General features: G+C 50.6%; 13 non-coding genes across 13 annotated transcripts; 9 read left to right on the top strand and 4 right to left on the bottom strand.

Annotated features, from left to right (window-relative positions):
• Nucleotides 1-1,481: 1,481 nt before the first annotated feature.
• On the top strand, nt 1,482-1,553 carry Trnap-ugg (transfer RNA proline (anticodon UGG)). Its single transcript has one exon. It is a non-coding gene; the product is annotated as a tRNA-Pro (tRNA).
• A 601-nt stretch (nt 1,554-2,154) lies between these two features.
• Trnav-uac (transfer RNA valine (anticodon UAC)) lies at nt 2,155-2,227 on the bottom strand. The gene has a single exon. It is a non-coding gene; the product is annotated as a tRNA-Val (tRNA).
• A 235-nt stretch (nt 2,228-2,462) lies between these two features.
• On the top strand, nt 2,463-2,534 carry Trnap-cgg (transfer RNA proline (anticodon CGG)). The gene has a single exon. It is a non-coding gene; the product is annotated as a tRNA-Pro (tRNA).
• A 3,163-nt stretch (nt 2,535-5,697) lies between these two features.
• On the top strand, nt 5,698-5,769 carry Trnap-ugg (transfer RNA proline (anticodon UGG)). Its single transcript has one exon. It is a non-coding gene; the product is annotated as a tRNA-Pro (tRNA).
• A 601-nt stretch (nt 5,770-6,370) lies between these two features.
• Trnav-uac (transfer RNA valine (anticodon UAC)) lies at nt 6,371-6,443 on the bottom strand. Its single transcript has one exon. It is a non-coding gene; the product is annotated as a tRNA-Val (tRNA).
• A 235-nt stretch (nt 6,444-6,678) lies between these two features.
• On the top strand, nt 6,679-6,750 carry Trnap-cgg (transfer RNA proline (anticodon CGG)). The gene has a single exon. It is a non-coding gene; the product is annotated as a tRNA-Pro (tRNA).
• Nucleotides 6,751-9,533: 2,783 nt separating this feature from the next.
• On the top strand, nt 9,534-9,605 carry Trnap-ugg (transfer RNA proline (anticodon UGG)). Its single transcript has one exon. It is a non-coding gene; the product is annotated as a tRNA-Pro (tRNA).
• Nucleotides 9,606-10,206: 601 nt separating this feature from the next.
• Nucleotides 10,207-10,279, bottom strand: Trnav-uac (transfer RNA valine (anticodon UAC)). Its single transcript has one exon. It is a non-coding gene; the product is annotated as a tRNA-Val (tRNA).
• A 235-nt stretch (nt 10,280-10,514) lies between these two features.
• Trnap-ugg (transfer RNA proline (anticodon UGG)) lies at nt 10,515-10,586 on the top strand. The gene has a single exon. It is a non-coding gene; the product is annotated as a tRNA-Pro (tRNA).
• Nucleotides 10,587-12,617: 2,031 nt separating this feature from the next.
• Nucleotides 12,618-12,689, top strand: Trnap-ugg (transfer RNA proline (anticodon UGG)). Its single transcript has one exon. It is a non-coding gene; the product is annotated as a tRNA-Pro (tRNA).
• Nucleotides 12,690-13,290: 601 nt separating this feature from the next.
• Nucleotides 13,291-13,363, bottom strand: Trnav-uac (transfer RNA valine (anticodon UAC)). The gene has a single exon. It is a non-coding gene; the product is annotated as a tRNA-Val (tRNA).
• Nucleotides 13,364-13,598: 235 nt separating this feature from the next.
• Nucleotides 13,599-13,670, top strand: Trnap-cgg (transfer RNA proline (anticodon CGG)). Its single transcript has one exon. It is a non-coding gene; the product is annotated as a tRNA-Pro (tRNA).
• A 2,031-nt stretch (nt 13,671-15,701) lies between these two features.
• On the top strand, nt 15,702-15,773 carry Trnap-ugg (transfer RNA proline (anticodon UGG)). The gene has a single exon. It is a non-coding gene; the product is annotated as a tRNA-Pro (tRNA).
• The last annotated feature ends 411 nt before the right edge of the window (nt 15,774-16,184 follow it).

The raw sequence follows: 16,184 nt of genomic DNA, 5'->3' as shown, positions 1-16,184 counted from the left end.
ATGAACACAGTAGAGATCGTAGCAAGTGTCTTGCTGAGTGCGACGAAAACGGGTTTCCGCCCGCAATCGAGCCGGGGACCTTCTGCGTGTTCGGCACGGCGCCTGGGCTCGGCGGCAGCTGCTGCTCTTTCCTTCCTTACGAGATACCGTCGATTCGCGCAGTCGTTATTGCAAAAGATGTCACCAAAGGCAATCGCTTCGTTAGCGGCACTTTGCCTGGGCTCGGCGGCAGCTCTACATGGAGGCACCAGCAGCCCAGCCAGGCCGCCGCCGGCACCGGTGCGCCACAGCGCAAGGAGCCGGCGGCCGCCCTGCAATGCCCCTGTCGTTGCATATTCCACCCGCCTCATATCCTCTCCATGTCTGACTCACTACCCAAAATGACACTGCAGTCGACGTGCGTATTACTATCGCTTTTGGAAGAACCAAGGCGCAGTATTCTAGTGTCGAACCGGTACTGCAAATTGGGATTAAGCAAAAATTTATTGTGTGGTCGAGCGACAGCCTCGGCTCGCTCTTCCTACATGATCGCTTCTTGTGCGGAATAATTCCTAGCTCGCCGATGGCTTCAGAGTTGGTCTTCTCGAAGTTTTGCTTTCGCAATGCATTCCGCAATCTTTTCGTTATGAGTGGTGTGCTTCGGTTACCCGACTTTCTTGTGTTTAGTGCGTTTGGCTTCTCTTAACCCTTAGCCACCGCTTGCCGAAATTTCCACACTATCATCTGTCGACCTGCAGAGCTCGATGAAGGCCTCGCGGCCGTTCCTGAGCTCGTGGAACGGTCGAATCTGTAGTTGTTTCCAGATCTCTCCCACACAACGGCCTCCCAGAAGCTTGGATTACAGAAGTACGCCACTACTCCCAGCCGGAGATTCACGATTGAAAGCAGAATGACATGAGCTACACGCAGCTCCGAAATTTATTTTTTTTTTTTGTGTCTGACCTACTTTGAAAGACTTTGTAGTCGACTTACTTACTACTATCGCTGTTGGAAACCAGGTGATAACCGCACAGTATTTTAGAGACGATCAGGTAATGAAAATTTAGAATAAGTAAAACAGTATCAAAAGAAGTTGTGTGGTGGAGCAGCACATGCAATTCACGCTTCCTAGATAATCGTTACTGCATAGAATAATTCTTTTGTCTGCGGCGTCTTCAGTATCCGTCTTCTGGAAGTTTTGCTTGCAGTATATTGTGCAATCTTTTCGTTATGAGTTGGTGCTTGGTTTCCCGATGTTCTTTTGTTTAGTGCATTCGCCTTCTCTTAACCCTGAGAAACCACATACCGAAACTGAGGCACTGCCGGCTGTTCATAAGCAGTGCTCGATGAAGTTATTTCGCTTTTTATTCGTTGCCTTTAATATTCTTCTCATCAGTGGTGAGTGCTGCCTGCAGAAAGCGTTTATCTTGCGAATTCGCGTGAAAGTTTGTGTTCCCTGTGAGGCCCACTACTTGGGATTAACTTGACTGCTCCAGCCAGGTGGCTCGTTGGTCTAGGGGTATGATTCCTGCTTTGGGTGCAGGAGGTCCCGGGTTCAAATCCCGGACGAGCCCTGCCATTTTGACCGTGCTGAAGAGTAGGTGGAACTCAGCCCCGGTTGCAGCTCCTCAATGAAGAGTTGACGCCTGTTATAGCACGTGGATATAACAAGAATGCGGCACCAGTAAAGTACGTAGGTGGAATTCGGTAGAAAGGCAGACGGTAATTTTGCATGCAACGGAAAACAAGGTTGTCTTTGCGGGATATGTGCACCGTGAGTGGAGATTCAGCTTAATTGTGCGACAGTCTACCCTCATCTTACTAGCGACGGCAACAACCAAGGGGTGGCATGTAAGATTGAGCGTGGCTAAGAGTTTCTCATTATTAGTTTGCATCACACTTTGACAGAGCTGTGACAAGGCGAGTAGGGTGAGCTCAGGAAAGCCAGTAGCAAGCGCACTTGAAGTAGCCCTGAAGAACCGGATTATAAATTTTGCCTGCCATAATGGAGCTAGGGGCGTTCTCAGTTACCAAATACCGGTGCAATAAGAGAGCAACAGTATTTGACAGTAAAATGACGCCCTATCCGTCTAGCATACAACATTGCTTGTCTCTGCATACGCGGACGTGAGGTCATCTCGGAAATGAAATCCGAAATGTAGGTTAAAATTGTTGTGTTCCCGCCCGGGATCGAACCGGGGACCTTCTGCGTGTAAAGCAGACGTGATAACCGCTACACCACGGAAACAACGGTCATTTTCATGTACCACCCGGAGACTCGTAATAGCAACAGTTTCTCTTCTGTGTTAGCAAGGGCATCGGCTACGAGCTCCCTCCGATTCGTGAAGTTCCTGTAGTAAAAGACGTCGATGGAAACAATCCAACCGCGACAGACAGGGAGAACGCTGGCTGAGCTGCAGCCCTACATGGTGAGGCCATCAAAGGTGGCGTCATTCACATGCAGTGCGTTTTCGGAACGAATAGGCTCGTTGGTCTAGGGGTATGATTCCTGCTTCGGGTGCAGGAGGTCCCGGGTTCAAATCCCGGACGAGCCCTTGCGTTTTGTACAACGGTGTGGTAACAAATCGCATGGCGGCGGCTGTTTCGCGCATTTCCAGGCCTCCAAGTCAGCGCTAAAATCCGACAACCAGTTCTGAAACCGTTTCATGTTTCATTTGAGCCATGTGCACCCTGCTGATGGAACGTTTGAAGTTGATTTAAATGAACACAGTAGAGATCGTAGCAAGTGTCTTGCTGAGTGCGACGAAAACGGGTTTCCGCCCGCAATCGAGCCGGGGACCTTCTGCGTGTTCGGCACGGCGCCTGGGCTCGGCGGCAGCTGCTGCTCTTTCCTTCCTTACGAGATACCGTCGATTCGCGCAGTCGTTATTGCAAAAGATGTCACCAAAGGCAATCGCTTCGTTAGCGGCACTTTGCCTGGGCTCGGCGGCAAACACAGTAGAGATCGCATGGCGGCGGCTGTTTCGCGCATTTCCAGGCCTCCAAGTCAGCGCTAAAATCCGACAACCAGTTCTGAAACCGTTTCATTTGAGCCATGTGCACCCTGCTGATGGAACGTTTGAAGTTGATTTAAATGAACACAGTAGAGATCGTAGCAAGTGTCTAGCTGAGTGCGACGAAAACGGGTTTCCGCCCGCAATCGAGCCGGGGACCTTCTGCGTGTTCGGCACGGCGCCTGGGCTCGGCGGCAGCTGCTGCTCTTTCCTTCCTTACGAGATACCGTCGATTCGCGCAGTCGTTATTGCAAAAGATGTCACCAAAGGCAATCGCTTCGTTAGCGGCACTTTGCCTGGGCTCGGCGGCAAACACAGTAGAGATCGCATGGCGGCGGCTGTTTCGCGCATTTCCAGGCCTCCAAGTCAGCGCTAAAATCCGACAACCAGTTCTGAAACCGTTTCATGTTTCATTTGAGCCATGTGCACCCTGCTGATGGAACGTTTGAAGTTGATTTAAATGAACACAGTAGAGATCGTAGCAAGTGTCTAGCTGAGTGCGACGAAAACGGGTTTCCGCCCGCAATCGAGCCGGGGACCTTCTGCGTGTTCGGCACGGCGCCTGGGCTCGGCGGCAGCTGCTGCTCTTTCCTTCCTTACGAGATACCGTCGATTCGCGCAGTCGTTATTGCAAAAGATGTCACCAAAGGCAATCGCTTCGTTAGCGGCACTTTGCCTGGGCTCGGCGGCAAACACAGTAGAGATCGCATGGCGGCGGCTGTTTCGCGCATTTCCAGGCCTCCAAGTCAGCGCTAAAATCCGACAACCAGTTCTGAAACCGTTTCATGTTTCATTTGAGCCATGTGCACCCTGCTGATGGAACGTTTGAAGTTGATTTAAATGAACACAGTAGAGATCGTAGCAAGTGTCTTGCTGAGTGCGACGAAAACGGGTTTCCGCCCGCAATCGAGCCGGGGACCTTCTGCGTGTTCGGCACGGCGCCTGGGCTCGGCGGCAGCTGCTGCTCTTTCCTTCCTTACGAGATACCGTCGATTCGCGCAGTCGTTATTGCAAAAGATGTCACCAAAGGCAATCGCTTCGTTAGCGGCACTTTGCCTGGGCTCGGCGGCAAACACAGTAGAGATCGCATGGCGGCGGCTGTTTCGCGCATTTCCAGGCCTCCAAGTCAGCGCTAAAATCCGACAACCAGTTCTGAAACCGTTTCATGTTTCATTTGAGCCATGTGCACCCTGCTGATGGAACGTTTGAAGTTGATTTAAATGAACACAGTAGAGATCGTAGCAAGTGTCTTGCTGAGTGCGACGAAAACGGGTTTCCGCCCGCAATCGAGCCGGGGACCTTCTGCGTGTTCGGCACGGCGCCTGGGCTCGGCGGCAGCTGCTGCTCTTTCCTTCCTTACGAGATACCGTCGATTCGCGCAGTCGTTATTGCAAAAGATGTCACCAAAGGCAATCGCTTCGTTAGCGGCACTTTGCCTGGGCCCGGCGGCAGCTCTACATGGAGGCACCAGCAGCCCAGCCAGGCCGCCGCCGGCACCGGTGCGCCACAGCGCAAGGAGCCGGCGGCCGCCCTGCAATGCCCCTGTCGTTGCATATTCCACCCGCCTCATATCCTCTCCATGTCTGACTCACTACCCAAAATGACACTGCAGTCGACGTGCGTATTACTATCGCTTTTGGAAGAACCAAGGCGCAGTATTCTAGTGTCGAACCGGTACTGCAAATTGGGATTAAGCAAAAATTTATTGTGTGGTCGAGCGACAGCCTCGGCTCGCTCTTCCTACATGATCGCTTCTTGTGCGGAATAATTCCTAGCTCGCCGATGGCTTCAGAGTTGGTCTTCTCGAAGTTTTGCTTTCGCAATGCATTCCGCAATCTTTTCGTTATGAGTGGTGTGCTTCGGTTACCCGACTTTCTTGTGTTTAGTGCGTTTGGCTTCTCTTAACCCTTAGCCACCGCTTGCCGAAATTTCCACACTATCATCTGTCGACCTGCAGAGCTCGATGAAGGCCTCGCGGCCGTTCCTGAGCTCGTGGAACGGTCGAATCTGTAGTTGTTTCCAGATCTCTCCCACACAACGGCCTCCCAGAAGCTTGGATTACAGAAGTACGCCACTACTCCCAGCCGGAGATTCACGATTGAAAGCAGAATGACATGAGCTACACGCAGCTCCGAAATTTTTTTTTTTTTTTTTTTGTGTCTGACCTACTTTGAAAGACTTTGTAGTCGACTTACTTACTACTATCGCTGTTGGAAACCAGGTGATAACCGCACAGTATTTTAGAGACGATCAGGTAATGAAAATTTAGAATAAGTAAAACAGTATCAAAAGAAGTTGTGTGGTGGAGCAGCACATGCAATTCACGCTTCCTAGATAATCGTTACTGCATAGAATAATTCTTTTGTCTGCGGCGTCTTCAGTATCCGTCTTCTGGAAGTTTTGCTTGCAGTATATTGTGCAATCTTTTCGTTATGAGTTGGTGCTTGGTTTCCCGATGTTCTTTTGTTTAGTGCATTCGCCTTCTCTTAACCCTGAGAAACCACATACCGAAACTGAGGCACTGCCGGCTGTTCATAAGCAGTGCTCGATGAAGTTATTTCGCTTTTTATTCGTTGCCTTTAATATTCTTCTCATCAGTGGTGAGTGCTGCCTGCAGAAAGCGTTTATCTTGCGAATTCGCGTGAAAGTTTGTGTTCCCTGTGAGGCCCACTACTTGGGATTAACTTGACTGCTCCAGCCAGGTGGCTCGTTGGTCTAGGGGTATGATTCCTGCTTTGGGTGCAGGAGGTCCCGGGTTCAAATCCCGGACGAGCCCTGCCATTTTGACCGTGCTGAAGAGTAGGTGGAACTCAGCCCCGGTTGCAGCTCCTCAATGAAGAGTTGACGCCTGTTATAGCACGTGGATATAACAAGAATGCGGCACCAGTAAAGTACGTAGGTGGAATTCGGTAGAAAGGCAGACGGTAATTTTGCATGCAACGGAAAACAAGGTTGTCTTTGCGGGATATGTGCACCGTGAGTGGAGATTCAGCTTAATTGTGCGACAGTCTACCCTCATCTTACTAGCGACGGCAACAACCAAGGGGTGGCATGTAAGATTGAGCGTGGCTAAGAGTTTCTCATTATTAGTTTGCATCACACTTTGACAGAGCTGTGACAAGGCGAGTAGGGTGAGCTCAGGAAAGCCAGTAGCAAGCGCACTTGAAGTAGCCCTGAAGAACCGGATTATAAATTTTGCCTGCCATAATGGAGCTAGGGGCGTTCTCAGTTACCAAATACCGGTGCAATAAGAGAGCAACAGTATTTGACAGTAAAATGACGCCCTATCCGTCTAGCATACAACATTGCTTGTCTCTGCATACGCGGACGTGAGGTCATCTCGGAAATGAAATCCGAAATGTAGGTTAAAATTGTTGTGTTCCCGCCCGGGATCGAACCGGGGACCTTCTGCGTGTAAAGCAGACGTGATAACCGCTACACCACGGAAACAACGGTCATTTTCATGTACCACCCGGAGACTCGTAATAGCAACAGTTTCTCTTCTGTGTTAGCAAGGGCATCGGCTACGAGCTCCCTCCGATTCGTGAAGTTCCTGTAGTAAAAGACGTCGATGGAAACAATCCAACCGCGACAGACAGGGAGAACGCTGGCTGAGCTGCAGCCCTACATGGTGAGGCCATCAAAGGTGGCGTCATTCACATGCAGTGCGTTTTCGGAACGAATAGGCTCGTTGGTCTAGGGGTATGATTCCTGCTTCGGGTGCAGGAGGTCCCGGGTTCAAATCCCGGACGAGCCCTTGCGTTTTGTACAACGGTGTGGTAACAAATCGCATGGCGGCGGCTGTTTCGCGCATTTCCAGGCCTCCAAGTCAGCGCTAAAATCCGACAACCAGTTCTGAAACCGTTTCATGTTTCATTTGAGCCATGTGCACCCTGCTGATGGAACGTTTGAAGTTGATTTAAATGAACACAGTAGAGATCGTAGCAAGTGTCTTGCTGAGTGCGACGAAAACGGGTTTCCGCCCGCAATCGAGCCGGGGACCTTCTGCGTGTTCGGCACGGCGCCTGGGCTCGGCGGCAGCTGCTGCTCTTTCCTTCCTTACGAGATACCGTCGATTCGCGCAGTCGTTATTGCAAAAGATGTCACCAAAGGCAATCGCTTCGTTAGCGGCACTTTGCCTGGGCTCGGCGGCAAACACAGTAGAGATCGCATGGCGGCGGCTGTTTCGCGCATTTCCAGGCCTCCAAGTCAGCGCTAAAATCCGACAACCAGTTCTGAAACCGTTTCATTTGAGCCATGTGCACCCTGCTGATGGAACGTTTGAAGTTGATTTAAATGAACACAGTAGAGATCGTAGCAAGTGTCTTGCTGAGTGCGACGAAAACGGGTTTCCGCCCGCAATCGAGCCGGGGACCTTCTGCGTGTTCGGCACGGCGCCTGGGCTCGGCGGCAGCTGCTGCTCTTTCCTTCCTTACGAGATACCGTCGATTCGCGCAGTCGTTATTGCAAAAGATGTCACCAAAGGCAATCGCTTCGTTAGCGGCACTTTGCCTGGGCTCGGCGGCAAACACAGTAGAGATCGCATGGCGGCGGCTGTTTCGCGCATTTCCAGGCCTCCAAGTCAGCGCTAAAATCCGACAACCAGTTCTGAAACCGTTTCATGTTTCATTTGAGCCATGTGCACCCTGCTGATGGAACGTTTGAAGTTGATTTAAATGAACACAGTAGAGATCGTAGCAAGTGTCTTGCTGAGTGCGACGAAAACGGGTTTCCGCCCGCAATCGAGCCGGGGACCTTCTGCGTGTTCGGCACGGCGCCTGGGCTCGGCGGCAGCTGCTGCTCTTTCCTTCCTTACGAGATACCGTCGATTCGCGCAGTCGTTATTGCAAAAGATGTCACCAAAGGCAATCGCTTCGTTAGCGGCACTTTGCCTGGGCTCGGCGGCAAACACAGTAGAGATCGCATGGCGGCGGCTGTTTCGCGCATTTCCAGGCCTCCAAGTCAGCGCTAAAATCCGACAACCAGTTCTGAAACCGTTTCATGTTTCATTTGAGCCATGTGCACCCTGCTGATGGAACGTTTGAAGTTGATTTAAATGAACACAGTAGAGATCGTAGCAAGTGTCTTGCTGAGTGCGACGAAAACGGGTTTCCGCCCGCAATCGAGCCGGGGACCTTCTGCGTGTTCGGCACGGCGCCTGGGCTCGGCGGCAGCTGCTGCTCTTTCCTTCCTTACGAGATACCGTCGATTCGCGCAGTCGTTATTGCAAAAGATGTCACCAAAGGCAATCGCTTCGTTAGCGGCACTTTGCCTGGGCCCGGCGGCAGCTCTACATGGAGGCACCAGCAGCCCAGCCAGGCCGCCGCCGGCACCGGTGCGCCACAGCGCAAGGAGCCGGCGGCCGCCCTGCAATGCCCCTGTCGTTGCATATTCCACCCGCCCCATATCCTCTCCATGTCTGACTCACTACCCCAAATGACACTGCAGTCGACGTGCTTATTACTATCGCTTTTGGAAGAACCAAGGCGCAGTATTCTAGTGTCGAACCGGTACTGCAAATTGGGATTAAGCAAAAATTTATTGTGTGGTCGAGCGACAGCCTCGGCTCGCTCTTCCTACATGATCGCTTCTTGTGCGGAATAATTCCTAGCTCGCCGATGGCTTCAGAGTTGGTCTTCTCGAAGTTTTGCTTTCGCAATGCATTCCGCAATCTTTTCGTTATGAGTGGTGTGCTTCGGTTACCCGACTTTCTTGTGTTTAGTGCGTTTGGCTTCTCTTTACCCTTAGCCACCGCTTGCCGAAATTTCCACACTATCATCTGTCGACCTGCAGAGCTCGATGAAGGCCTCGCGGCCGTTCCTGAGCTCGTGGAACGGTCGAATCTGTAGTTGTTTCCAGATCTCTCCCACACAACGGCCTCCCAGAAGCTTGGATTACAGAAGTACGCCACTACTCCCAGCCGGAGATTCACGATTGAAAGCAGAATGACATGAGCTACACGCAGCTCCGAAATTTTTTTTTTTTTTTTTTTGTGTCTGACCTACTTTGAAAGACTTTGTAGTCGACTTACTTACTACTATCGCTGTTGGAAACCAGGTGATAACCGCACAGTATTTTAGAGACGATCAGGTAATGAAAATTTAGAATAAGTAAAACAGTATCAAAAGAAGTTGTGTGGTGGAGCAGCACATGCAATTCACGCTTCCTAGATAATCGTTACTGCATAGAATAATTCTTTTGTCTCCGGCGTCTTCAGTATCCGTCTTCTGGAAGTTTTGCTTGCAGTATATTGTGCAATCTTTTCGTTATGAGTTGGTGCTTGGTTTCCCGATGTTCTTTTGTTTAGTGCATTCGCCTTCTCTTAACCCTGAGAAACCACATACCGAAACTGAGGCACTGCCGGCTGTTCATAAGCAGTGCTCGATGAAGTTATTTCGCTTTTTATTCGTTGCCTTTAATATTCTTCTCATCAGTGGTGATTGCTGCCTGCAGAAAGCGTTTATCTTGCGAATTCGCGTGAAAGTTTGTGTTCCCTGTGAGGCCCACTACTTGGGATTAACTTGACTGCTCCAGCCAGGTGGCTCGTTGGTCTAGGGGTATGATTCCTGCTTTGGGTGCAGGAGGTCCCGGGTTCAAATCCCGGACGAGCCCTGCCATTTTGACCGTGCTGAAGAGTAGGTGGAACTCAGCCCCGGTTGCAGCTCCTCAATGAAGAGTTGACGCCTGTTATAGCACGTGGATATAACAAGAATGCGGCACCAGTAAAGTACGTAGGTGGAATTCGGTAGAAAGGCAGACGGTAATTTTGCATGCAACGGAAAACAAGGTTGTCTTTGCGGGATATGTGCACCGTGAGTGGAGATTCAGCTTAATTGTGCGACAGTCTACCCTCATCTTACTAGCGACGGCAACAACCAAGGGGTGGCATGTAAGATTGAGCGTGGCTAAGAGTTTCTCATTATTAGTTTGCATCACACTTTGACAGAGCTGTGACAAGGCGAGTAGGGTGAGCTCAGGAAAGCCAGTAGCAAGCGCACTTGAAGTAGCCCTGAAGAACCGGATTATAAATTTTGCCAGCCATAATGGAGCTAGGGGCGTTCTCAGTTACCAAATACCGGTGCAATAAGAGAGCAACAGTATTTGACAGTAAAATGACGCCCTATCCGTCTAGCATACAACATTGCTTGTCTCTGCATACGCGGACGTGAGGTCATCTCGGAAATGAAATCCGAAATGTAGATTAAAATTGTTGTGTTCCCGCCCGGGATCGAACCGGGGACCTTCTGCGTGTAAAGCAGACGTGATAACCGCTACACCACGGAAACAACGGTCATTTTCATGTACCACCCGGAGACTCGTAATAGCAACAGTTTCTCTTCTGTGTTAGCAAGGGCATCGGCTACGAGCTCCCTCCGATTCGTGAAGTTCCTGTAGTAAAAGACGTCGATGGAAACAATCCAACCGCGACAGACAGGGAGAACGCTGGCTGAGCTGCAGCCCTACATGGTGAGGCCATCAAAGGTGGCGTCATTCACATGCAGTGCGTTTTCGGAACGAATAGGCTCGTTGGTCTAGGGGTATGATTCCTGCTTTGGGTGCAGGAGGTCCCGGGTTCAAATCCCGGACGAGCCCTTGCGTTTTGTACAACGGTGTGGTAACAAATCGCATGGCGGCGGCTGTTTCGCGCATTTCCAGGCCTCCAAGTCAGCGCTAAAATCCGACAACCAGTTCTGAAACCGTTTCATGTTTCATTTGAGCCATGTGCACCCTGCTGATGGAACGTTTGAAGTTGATTTAAATGAACACAGTAGAGATCGTAGCAAGTGTCTTGCTGAGTGCGACGAAAACGGGTTTCCGCCCGCAATCGAGCCGGGGACCTTCTGCGTGTTCGGCACGGCGCCTGGGCTCGGCGGCAGCTGCTGCTCTTTCCTTCCTTACGAGATACCGTCGATTCGCGCAGTCGTTATTGCAAAAGATGTCACCAAAGGCAATCGCTTCGTTAGCGGCACTTTGCCTGGGCTCGGCGGCAAACACAGTAGAGATCGCATGGCGGCGGCTGTTTCGCGCATTTCCAGGCCTCCAAGTCAGCGCTAAAATCCGACAACCAGTTCTGAAACCGTTTCATGTTTCATTTGAGCCATGTGCACCCTGCTGATGGAACGTTTGAAGTTGATTTAAATGAACACAGTAGAGATCGTAGCAAGTGTCTTGCTGAGTGCGACGAAAACGGGTTTCCGCCCGCAATCGAGCCGGGGACCTTCTGCGTGTTCGGCACGGCGCCTGGGCTCGGCGGCAGCTGCTGCTCTTTCCTTCCTTACGAGATACCGTCGATTCGCGCAGTCGTTATTGCAAAAGATGTCACCAAAGGCAATCGCTTCGTTAGCGGCACTTTGCCTGGGCCCGGCGGCAGCTCTACATGGAGGCACCAGCAGCCCAGCCAGGCCGCCGCCGGCACCGGTGCGCCACAGCGCAAGGAGCCGGCGGCCGCCCTGCAATGCCCCTGTCGTTGCATATTCCACCCGCCACATATCCTCTCCATGTCTGACTCACTACCCCAAATGACACTGCAGTCGACGTGCTTATTACTATCGCTTTTGGAAGAACCAAGGCGCAGTATTCTAGTGTCGAACCGGTACTGCAAATTGGGATTAAGCAAAAATTTATTGTGTGGTCGAGCGACAGCCTCGGCTCGCTCTTCCTACATGATCGCTTCTTGTGCGGAATAATTCCTAGCTCGCCGATGGCTTCAGAGTTGGTCTTCTCGAAGTTTTGCTTTCGCAATGCATTCCGCAATCTTTTCGTTATGAGTGGTGTGCTTCGGTTACCCGACTTTCTTGTGTTTAGTGCGTTTGGCTTCTCTTAACCCTTAGCCACCGCTTGCCGAAATTTCCACACTATCATCTGTCGACCTGCAGAGCTCGATGAAGGCCTCGCGGCCGTTCCTGAGCTCGTGGAACGGTCGAATCTGTAGTTGTTTCCAGATCTCTCCCACACAACGGCCTCCCAGAAGCTTGGATTACAGAAGTACGCCACTACTCCCAGCCGGAGATTCACGATTGAAAGCAGAATGACATGATTTACACGCAGCTCCGAAATTTTTTTTTTTTTTTTTTTTGTGTCTGACCTACTTTGAAAGACTTTGTAGTCGACTTACTTACTACTATCGCTGTTGGAAACCAGGTGATAACCGCACAGTATTTTAGAGACGATCAGGTAATGAAAATTTAGAATAAGTAAAACAGTATCAAAAGAAGTTGTGTGGTGGAGCAGCACATGCAATTCACGCTTCCTAGATAATCGTTACTGCATAGAATAATTCTTTTGTCTGCGGCGTCTTCAGTATCCGTCTTCTGGAAGTTTTGCTTGCAGTATATTGTGCAATCTTTTCGTTATGAGTTGGTGCTTGGTTTCCCGATGTTCTTTTGTTTAGTGCATTCGCCTTCTCTTAACCCTGAGAAACCACATACCGAAACTGAGGCACTGCCGGCTGTTCATAAGCAGTGCTCGATGAAGTTATTTCGCTTTTTATTCGTTGCCTTTAATATTCTTCTCATCAGTGGTGAGTGCTGCCTGCAGAAAGCGTTTATCTTGCGAATTCGCGTGAAAGTTTGTGTTCCCTGTGAGGCCCACTACTTGGGATTAACTTGACTGCTCCAGCCAGGTGGCTCGTTGGTCTAGGGGTATGATTCCTGCTTTGGGTGCAGGAGGTCCCGGGTTCAAATCCCGGACGAGCCCTGCCATTTTGACCGTGCTGAAGAGTAGGTGGAACTCAGCCCCGGTTGCAGCTCCTCAATGAAGAGTTGACGCCTGTTATAGCACGTGGATATAACAAGAATGCGGCACCAGTAAAGTACGTAGGTGGAATTCGGTAGAAAGGCAGACGGTAATTTTGCATGCAACGGAAAACAAGGTTGTCTTTGCGGGATATGTGCACCGTGAGTGGAGATTCAGCTTAATTGTGCGACAGTCTACCCTCATCTTACTAGCGACGGCAACAACCAAGGGGTGGCATGTAAGATTGAGCGTGGCTAAGAGTTTCTCATTATTAGTTTGCATCACACTTTGACAGAGCTGTGACAAGGCGAGTAGGGTGAGCTCAGGAAAGCCAGTAGCAAGCGCACTTGAAGTAGCCCTGAAGAACCGGATTATAAATTTTGCCTGCCATAATGGAGCTAGGGGCGTTCTCAGTTACCAAATACCGGTGCAATAAGAGAGCAACAGTATTTGACAGTAAAATGACGCCCTATCCGTCTAGCATACAACATTGCTTGTCTCTGCATACGCGGACGTGAGGTCATCTCGGAAATGAAATCCGAAATGTAGATTAAAATTGTTGTGTTCCCGCCCGGGATCGAACCGGGGACCTTCTGCGTGTAAAGCAGACGTGATAACCGCTACACCACGGAAACAACTGTCATTTTCATGTACCACCCGGAGACTCGTAATAGCAACAGTTTCTCTTCTGTGTTAGCAAGGGCATCGGCTACGAGCTCCCTCCGATTCGTGAAGTTCCTGTAGTAAAAGACGTCGATGGAAACAATCCAACCGCGACAGACAGGGAGAACGCTGGCTGAGCTGCAGCCCTACATGGTGAGGCCATCAAAGGTGGCGTCATTCACATGCAGTGCGTTTTCGGAACGAATAGGCTCGTTGGTCTAGGGGTATGATTCCTGCTTCGGGTGCAGGAGGTCCCGGGTTCAAATCCCGGACGAGCCCTTGCGTTTTGTACAACGGTGTGGTAACAAATCGCATGGCGGCGGCTGTTTCGCGCATTTCCAGGCCTCCAAGTCAGCGCTAAAATCCGACAACCAGTTCTGAAACCGTTTCATGTTTCATTTGAGCCATGTGCACCCTGCTGATGGAACGTTTGAAGTTGATTTAAATGAACACAGTAGAGATCGTAGCAAGTGTCTTGCTGAGTGCGACGAAAACGGGTTTCCGCCCGCAATCGAGCCGGGGACCTTCTGCGTGTTCGGCACGGCGCCTGGGCTCGGCGGCAGCTGCTGCTCTTTCCTTCCTTACGAGATACCGTCGATTCGCGCAGTCGTTATTGCAAAAGATGTCACCAAAGGCAATCGCTTCGTTAGCGGCACTTTGCCTGGGCTCGGCGGCAAACACAGTAGAGATCGCATGGCGGCGGCTGTTTCGCGCATTTCCAGGCCTCCAAGTCAGCGCTAAAATCCGACAACCAGTTCTGAAACCGTTTCATGTTTCATTTGAGCCATGTGCACCCTGCTGATGGAACGTTTGAAGTTGATTTAAATGAACACAGTAGAGATCGTAGCAAGTGTCTTGCTGAGTGCGACGAAAACGGGTTTCCGCCCGCAATCGAGCCGGGGACCTTCTGCGTGTTCGGCACGGCGCCTGGGCTCGGCGGCAGCTGCTGCTCTTTCCTTCCTTACGAGATACCGTCGATTCGCGCAGTCGTTATTGCAAAAGATGTCACCAAAGGCAATCGCTTCGTTAGCGGCACTTTGCCTGGGCCCGGCGGCAGCTCTACATGGAGGCACCAGCAGCCCAGCCAGGCCGCCGCCGGCACCGGTGCGCCACAGCGCAAGGAGCCGGCGGCCGCCCTGCAATGCCCCTGTCGTTGCATATTCCACCCGCCACATATCCTCTCCATGTCTGACTCACTACCCCAAATGACACTGCAGTCGACGTGCTTATTACTATCGCTTTTGGAAGAACCAAGGCGCAGTATTCTAGTGTCGAACCGGTACTGCAAATTGGGATTAAGCAAAAATTTATTGTGTGGTCGAGCGACAGCCTCGGCTCGCTCTTCCTACATGATCGCTTCTTGTGCGGAATAATTCCTAGCTCGCCGATGGCTTCAGAGTTGGTCTTCTCGAAGTTTTGCTTTCGCAATGCATTCCGCAATCTTTTCGTTATGAGTGGTGTGCTTCGGTTACCCGACTTTCTTGTGTTTAGTGCGTTTGGCTTCTCTTAACCCTTAGCCACCGCTTGCCGAAATTTCCACACTATCATCTGTCGACCTGCAGAGCTCGATGAAGGCCTCGCGGCCGTTCCTGAGCTCGTGGAACGGTCGAATCTGTAGTTGTTTCCAGATCTCTCCCACACAACGGCCTCCCAGAAGCTTGGATTACAGAAGTACGCCACTACTCCCAGCCGGAGATTCACGATTGAAAGCAGAATGACATGATTTACACGCAGCTCCGAAATTTTTTTTTTTTTTTTTTTTGTGTCTGACCTACTTTGAAAGACTTTGTAGTCGACTTACTTACTACTATCGCTGTTGGAAACCAGGTGATAACCGCACAGTATTTTAGAGACGATCAGGTAATGAAAATTTAGAATAAGTAAAACAGTATCAAAAGAAGTTGTGTGGTGGAGCAGCACATGCAATTCACGCTTCCTAGATAATCGTTACTGCATAGAATAATTCTTTTGTCTGCGGCGTCTTCAGTATCCGTCTTCTGGAAGTTTTGCTTGCAGTATATTGTGCAATCTTTTCGTTATGAGTTGGTGCTTGGTTTCCCGATGTTCTTTTGTTTAGTGCATTCGCCTTCTCTTAACCCTGAGAAACCACATACCGAAACTGAGGCACTGCCGGCTGTTCATAAGCAGTGCTCGATGAAGTTATTTCGCTTTTTATTCGTTGCCTTTAATATTCTTCTCATCAGTGGTGAGTGCTGCCTGCAGAAAGCGTTTATCTTGCGAATTCGCGTGAAAGTTTGTGTTCCCTGTGAGGCCCACTACTTGGGATTAACTTGACTGCTCCAGCCAGGTGGCTCGTTGGTCTAGGGGTATGATTCCTGCTTTGGGTGCAGGAGGTCCCGGGTTCAAATCCCGGACGAGCCCTGCCATTTTGACCGTGCTGAAGAGTAGGTGGAACTCAGCCCCGGTTGCAGCTCCTCAATGAAGAGTTGACGCCTGTTATAGCACGTGGATATAACAAGAATGCGGCACCAGTAAAGTACGTAGGTGGAATTCGGTAGAAAGGCAGACGGTAATTTTGCATGCAACGGAAAACAAGGTTGTCTTTGCGGGATATGTGCACCGTGAGTGGAGATTCAGCTTAATTGTGCGACAGTCTACCCTCATCTTACTAGCGACGGCAACAACCAAGGGGTGGCATGTAAGATTGAGCGTGGCTAAGAGTTTCTCATTATTAGTTTGCATCACACTTTGACAGAGCTGTGACAAGGCGAGTAGGGTGAGCTCAGGAAAGCCAGTAGCAAGCGCACTTGAAGTAGCCCTGAAGAACCGGAT

Source organism: Schistocerca serialis, chromosome 2 (genome assembly GCF_023864345.2).
Source record: "Schistocerca serialis cubense isolate TAMUIC-IGC-003099 chromosome 2, iqSchSeri2.2, whole genome shotgun sequence".
NCBI classification, from domain to species: domain Eukaryota; kingdom Metazoa; phylum Arthropoda; class Insecta; order Orthoptera; family Acrididae; genus Schistocerca; species Schistocerca serialis.
Note: the sequence above shows the minus strand (reverse complement) of the source record. Positions and strands in the feature narration are given on the sequence as shown.